The sequence below is a fragment of the Microcebus murinus genome, chromosome X (genome assembly GCF_040939455.1).
Source record: "Microcebus murinus isolate Inina chromosome X, M.murinus_Inina_mat1.0, whole genome shotgun sequence".
NCBI lineage: Eukaryota > Metazoa > Chordata > Mammalia > Primates > Cheirogaleidae > Microcebus > Microcebus murinus.
Window position 1 is genome coordinate 99,586,014 of NC_134136.1, and position 6,000 is coordinate 99,592,013.

The following is a 6,000-nucleotide window of genomic DNA, read 5'->3' on the forward strand; positions in this document are numbered from 1 at the left end:
TCCCAACTTACACTATACACTAATACTTTATGAGCATACCAGTTTTACCACAGCCTTTCCAACATTTGGACATTATCATTTGTTTATTTTTAATGAATTTGATAAGCATAAGCATAAAATATTTCTTACCTTATTTTTGTATACCTTTGATAATTAGCAAAGTAGAATGTAGATTTTTTTTAATGTGGAAAATGTGAGAATTAGTTGTCATAGTGAATTCTTTTTACGTCAGTCTCAAGACTTGCATCAGCAGGTGCAGAAAGAAAGCAAAAGTGTGTATATTTAGTGTGACTCATCAGTCCAGTTGTAGGCTCTTCACCTTGCTTCATGATTGATGCTGCCTTTGAGACTTTTTAAATATCTAACTTATCAAGCTAAGTTCAATGAAAATTGAATTACTTCTTAGAAAGTCAGCCAATTTTGATTCCATTGTTGGTAAGAGAAGATAAAAGGAAAGTGTGTAGCTATTAGATTTTTGAGCCTCCAATAAACATTGATGATGTTGGTAGTGGTTTAATATATCAGGTTGTCTTTTATCATTTATCATTTTTTAATGAGTCAACCAACACAGGCATTTCAAAGTGACCTGTTTTTTTCCTTCTCAAAATTGTGATGCTCTAGGCAGGCATTTACCAAGGCTATCAGCTACTCTTCCCAGGAAGCGGTTTTCATAAATTAGTTCCTCTGGTGACATGACCCTCTGGAACTAACTGATTTCAGAGCATCCTTGTTGGTGATACTGTCCTTAGCTATTCCTCATGGGGGGGCTTTGGCAGGGGGACTCAGGATGCTTCTGTACTCCATTTTTGAGTTGCTAGTCATGAGTGGGGAATTTCTTAACTCTATTTGTGAGGTTCCTGGGCTTTTCTAGTATGAGGAAAAATATGCATCTTTCCAGAGGTAGTTCTAGAGAAGTTCCCAAAACAGTTGTGCAATGGACAGTATCACTGTAATTACCATAGGATTTTCCAAAGTATCTGTTTTGTAGGACTGTGCTCGTCTGGTGGTGTTCTTGGTGCTGTAATCATGTTACTTTCATTTAATAATTACTTATTAAACACTTACTATATCCTAGGTACTTTGCTAGGTGCTGGAGACATATTAATGAACAGAACATTTCCTTATTTATAAAACTAGTTTAACATAGCATAGATTATATAAAATTGATATCTTGGGGCAAAAATAGGCATTTGTAAATGTCTGTTTGGACAAAATACCAGACATTCCTAATATTAGACTAGTGGGGATTTTGCATTGTTCAAGTTTAATGGTAAAGTGCTAGCCTTTTAATGTGCCAGTCTCATCCTCACATAATAAATCTACTCTTATTTAGTCCTTGTTGCAGTTGACTTGAATACTTTCCAGAACTGACTTGGAGTATGAGAGCTGGCTCTTCTAGCTTAGTTGCCTGAGTTATGAGAAGACAACTGGGACAGTTTTGTTCCCAGGGTTTTAGGTCTGTCTCTTGTTTCTTTTCAGATACTTTAAAAAAGTATATATATATATGTGTGTGTGTGTGTGTGTGTGTGTGTGTGTATCAGTAAAGTTTTTTAGGCTCATGGGAATTTAATAATATACAAGTTGCTGCTTATTACAAAATATTCTCTGGGTATTCTGTGCTATATGGGAATTGCATTCTAATATGGGAATGAAAACTTTGATGCATATTTAAGTTACTAAGTAAATAGTATTTAGTAACTTTTTCACGGTGGTGATAGAGGCAGGACTTATCCAAGTTAGGCAATAAATATTTCAGTATTGCTTTACTTTAAAGACATACTTTTGACTTTTTAACGTGGCCATATGTGTATGGAATCCTCCCACATGGGATTCCATAATTCACCAAAACTAAAGCTTTAGTTTTTATTTTTTAAGTTAATCTTTCATTATAGAACTAAGATTTCAGACCAAATTAAACTTTTTCTCATCGACATTTCCATTCTTAATGTAGAGCTGAGAAAATGTCTACATGTCACTCTCTGGGCCATGGTAGAAATAATTAGTGAAATTGTACAGCTCCTGTCCCAGGAAGCTGTCCCAGTGAAATGACTTCTAGTCCTACTTTGGGACACCCCTAGGATTTTTCACATTATCCTTATGTTAAAATCTTCTGTAACAGAACAAGTCTACCATACAGGACTTCTGTCCTTCTAGGGAGAAGGGAAATAATAAATTTATAATCAGTGTGTGTTACCAGTTCAAAATGGCTGTAGCTGAACAAATTGTTGACTTGATGAGCAGGTTAAGGATGGTGAGGATATTGCCTCACTTACCTAGAGCAGTGTCTTATTTCTGTATAAGACAAAAACATGAAAATAATTGTGGTTTTCATAAGGCAGTAAGCATGAGTCAGTCATGCAGGAAGAAAACCTTGGAACTGTGATGGAAAGTCTTGAAACTTAGTCATTGGCTATTCTCCAGTAGAGAATGGGATTTTATCATGAAGTGTCTTTTGGAGTTCTCCATTATGATTTTGATGTAGAGAGATTACTAAATTCTATGTACAGCTTTTCTTACCACAAAGCGGGTGCTAGCCTTCTTTTTCAGTGTGCTTTTTAAATCTTTTTTTAATTTAGATGAAATTCACATAACATAAAATTAACCTTTTTAAATTAGCATGCATTGGCACTTTAAAGTGAGAATGCATTTCATACATTCATAATGTTGTGTGACCACCATCTCTACCTAATTCCAAAACATTTTCATTACCCCAAAAGAAAATCCCATAAGCCAATCACTCCCTACTCCTTCTAGCCCGTTTTCTGTCTCTGTGGATTTACCTATTTTGAATATTTCATATACATGGAATCATACATTGTGTGACCTTTTGTGTCCAGCTTCTTTCATCTAGCATAACATATTTGAGGTTCATCTGTGTTGTAGTATGTGTCAGTACTTCATTCTTTTTTATGGCCAAATAATATTCCATTGAATAGATATGCCACAGTGTGTTTATCCATTCATCCATTGATGGACATCTGAGTTGTTTCTTTCAATATACCTTTAAAGTTTATTTTATTTTTCATTAGGTAAAAAGGACTTGCATTTGGCCTCAGTTTGTTTCCCATGGCTCATTCTTGGTCCTACTTCATCTGAATGGTACTACAGGAAGCTAAACTGATCCCTTCCTCTGTCTCTGCCTTCAGTAAGAACTTGTTAAGCACATATTCTATGCCCATTTTATGAGAGCCTCTTAGATATTTGAAGGTAGCTGTCTTCCTGAGCTTTCCTCACTAGATCTAATATTCCTAGGCCTTCAGCACTTTCTCTAGTGCTCAGCTTTCAGAATAATGATCCTGGTTCAGAGTTTGTATCCCAGGAAAGTCACCAGCCCAAAACTGCATGCAGTGCTTCAAGTGTTCTTACTACCACTAATACAGAGCAGAATAAACCTGTCACTACCACCTTTTCTGGGTAGTAAATTTCTGTTAAGTCTATTCAGGGTTGCATTAACTTTCTTGGCATCCATATTAACAGTGTTTTTTTTTTTTATTCTGAGCATCCTGTAAATTAAAATGCATAACAGTTAACTACTAAGCCATTTCTTACCACTTTTTTTTAGACCCAAGCGGCTTATTTACACTTAATTATTAGGTCATTAAATATGAAATGCCCAATTTCAAATTTAAAATGTAGTTTATTTTATCTCAAACAAGAAGCAGTATAATTAAAGTATGCGCCTAAACTATTGACACAATTTTGCCATCTTAACAGTAGCTTGTTTATGCCAGCAGCAACGAAGCCTGGAGAGAACGTGGCAATGAAATTATGAAAGGCGTTTTCCACAGCTTGTTGAAAATTGAATATTTTTCCTTGCAAGAAGTGGTCCAAAGCCTGGAAGAAGTGATAGTCAGTTGGTGCGAGGTCTGGTTAATATGGTGGATGATAGAGAGTTTCTAAGACTCCGTTAGGTAGTATATTAACAAAGTACTGCAAACTAGGTGGGTTAAAATAACAGAAATTTATTTTCTTGTAGTTCTAGAAGCTAGAAGTCTGAAATCCAGATGTTGGCAGGGCCACTCTCCTTTTGAAACCTGCAGCAGAATCCTTCCTTGCCTCTTCTAGCATCTTCCTTGTCTCTTCCTAGCTTTTGGTGGTGGATGTTGATCCTTGGCATTCCTTTGCTTATAGATGTATCATTCCAGTCTCTGCTTCTATAGTCACATGGCCATCTTCTCTCTGTGTGTCTTTGTCTTTTCTTTTTTTTTTTTTCTTTTTTTTTTTTTTAATGAATATGGAATTCCAGCAATCTTTGTCTTTTCTTATAAGGACACCAGTCATATTGGATTAGGGCCTACTTTAATTCAGTATGACCCCATCTTGATGTGATTTCATGTGCCAATACCCTATTTTCAGATAAGGCCACATTCACGGGTACTAGGGGTTAGGACTTCTTTTTAGGGACTCATTTCAACATATAACAGGTAGGAATTGCACTCAGATAAAGGTAATGGAGACCAAAACTAATAGTAGCTTAAACAGAATAGATACTTAATTCTCTAAGAAACGTTAATTTTTTAATCACATGAAAGAAATACAGGTGCAGGCCGTCCAGGATTGCTCATGTGGCTCCACAGTATCATCAGGGGTGTAGGCTCTTCCTGCCCTTCTCTATCACTGGCAGTGCCAGGCTTTCATCCTCAAGGTCACAGCATGGTCCAAGGAAATGGCACAATCTCCTTCAAGCCATCACCAGGTACAAAATGGAAAAAGACTGAAGAGTCAAAAGGATGTGCCTCCCAGCCAGGTCAGTTCTTTAAGCAGCCTTCCTAGAAGTCCCAGTCAATACTCCTGCTTACATTTCATGGGCTAGAATTTAGCCTGTGGAGATAATTGCTTTTTTTGTTGCTGAAAAGGAAAAATAGACTCTGTACTGGGGGCCACCCAGCGCTATGTGCAACAAAGACCTTCCAGTGAACCCTGTTAAGTTTGCCTTGCTGGCCTCAGCCCATCACTGTCCCGTCATGGGATTTTTGAATGTTGATTCTGCGGTGCACCCAGCCTTTTGGCTTCCACAGTTCTGATGCTATCATTAGTCTTCTCTCTTTTATCATCTCCAAAATATTGATTAAAATATTAAAGTAGGTTTATGGACATACCAGTGGGTAGACATCTTCTTCTAGGTGTATGTTGCTCCATTTTAGTGGGCACGCTTTGTATAGGATTGTTCTAGCAGTTGCTAATTATCTTTGTTGCTAGCTTGTAATTCCTCACAAGGGGAAAACTCTTATGGAGAATCCAAAGGTTTCTCACAAGGGAAAATCATGACATTGTTGATCAGATGATGATGGTCTCGTGGTTTTATAATTATATTGGCCCTTGGACTCAGAAATCATGGGGGTCTATCCCCTTTGACAATCTGGTATTTTAAGCAGAATATTTAAAAGAATGTGCTTTCTTTTACTCATTCTACCCCAGAAGCCAGTTGCTCAAGGAGAGGGATCATATAATTTTTCTAAAATTTTTGTAATTGGGTGGGAAAGAGTGTACATGACTCTATGTAATGATCCTGGTTAAAGAGTCTTGATTAAGTGTAAGAGTGGTAAGATAGGGCCATCCTTAGTAATAGCTCATGAAATGTGGTACAGTTTACTGATAGATGTTAACTAATTAGAGCTACAAAAGTAATTATTCTCCCATGGACTTAAACTAGAGGTGACCTAATATTGAAAATTATGTGAGACATTTTCTATCACCCATAGTGAGAAAGCAGAAAATCACAAAGAAAGCAAAAGACATAGACCCTGCCTCTAATAGGCCTGTATGCTAATGGAGGAGGTAGGGAAATACAAATATCCCACACTCCAATAACCAAAGTGGGGGAGGGAAGCAACAGCTTTGTGATCCTCATGCTCCCTAATCAATATGATAGGAAAGAGAATGGAGAGATGAAGGGAGTCATTATTAGACTAGAGCATTGGTTCTCAACTAGGGCATTTTTGCCCCCCCAGGAGATATTTTTGGTTATCCCAACTGGGAGTGGAGGGAGCGGGGTGAGTG

The 6,000-nt window shown here is 37.2% G+C and overlaps 1 protein-coding gene across 2 annotated transcripts in view; it reads left to right on the top strand.

The window, feature by feature from the left end:
• POLA1 (DNA polymerase alpha 1, catalytic subunit) overlaps positions 1–6,000 on the top strand; it is a 289,248-nt gene that overhangs the window by 189,403 nt on the left and 93,845 nt on the right. The gene's annotated exons all lie outside the window — the stretch shown is intronic.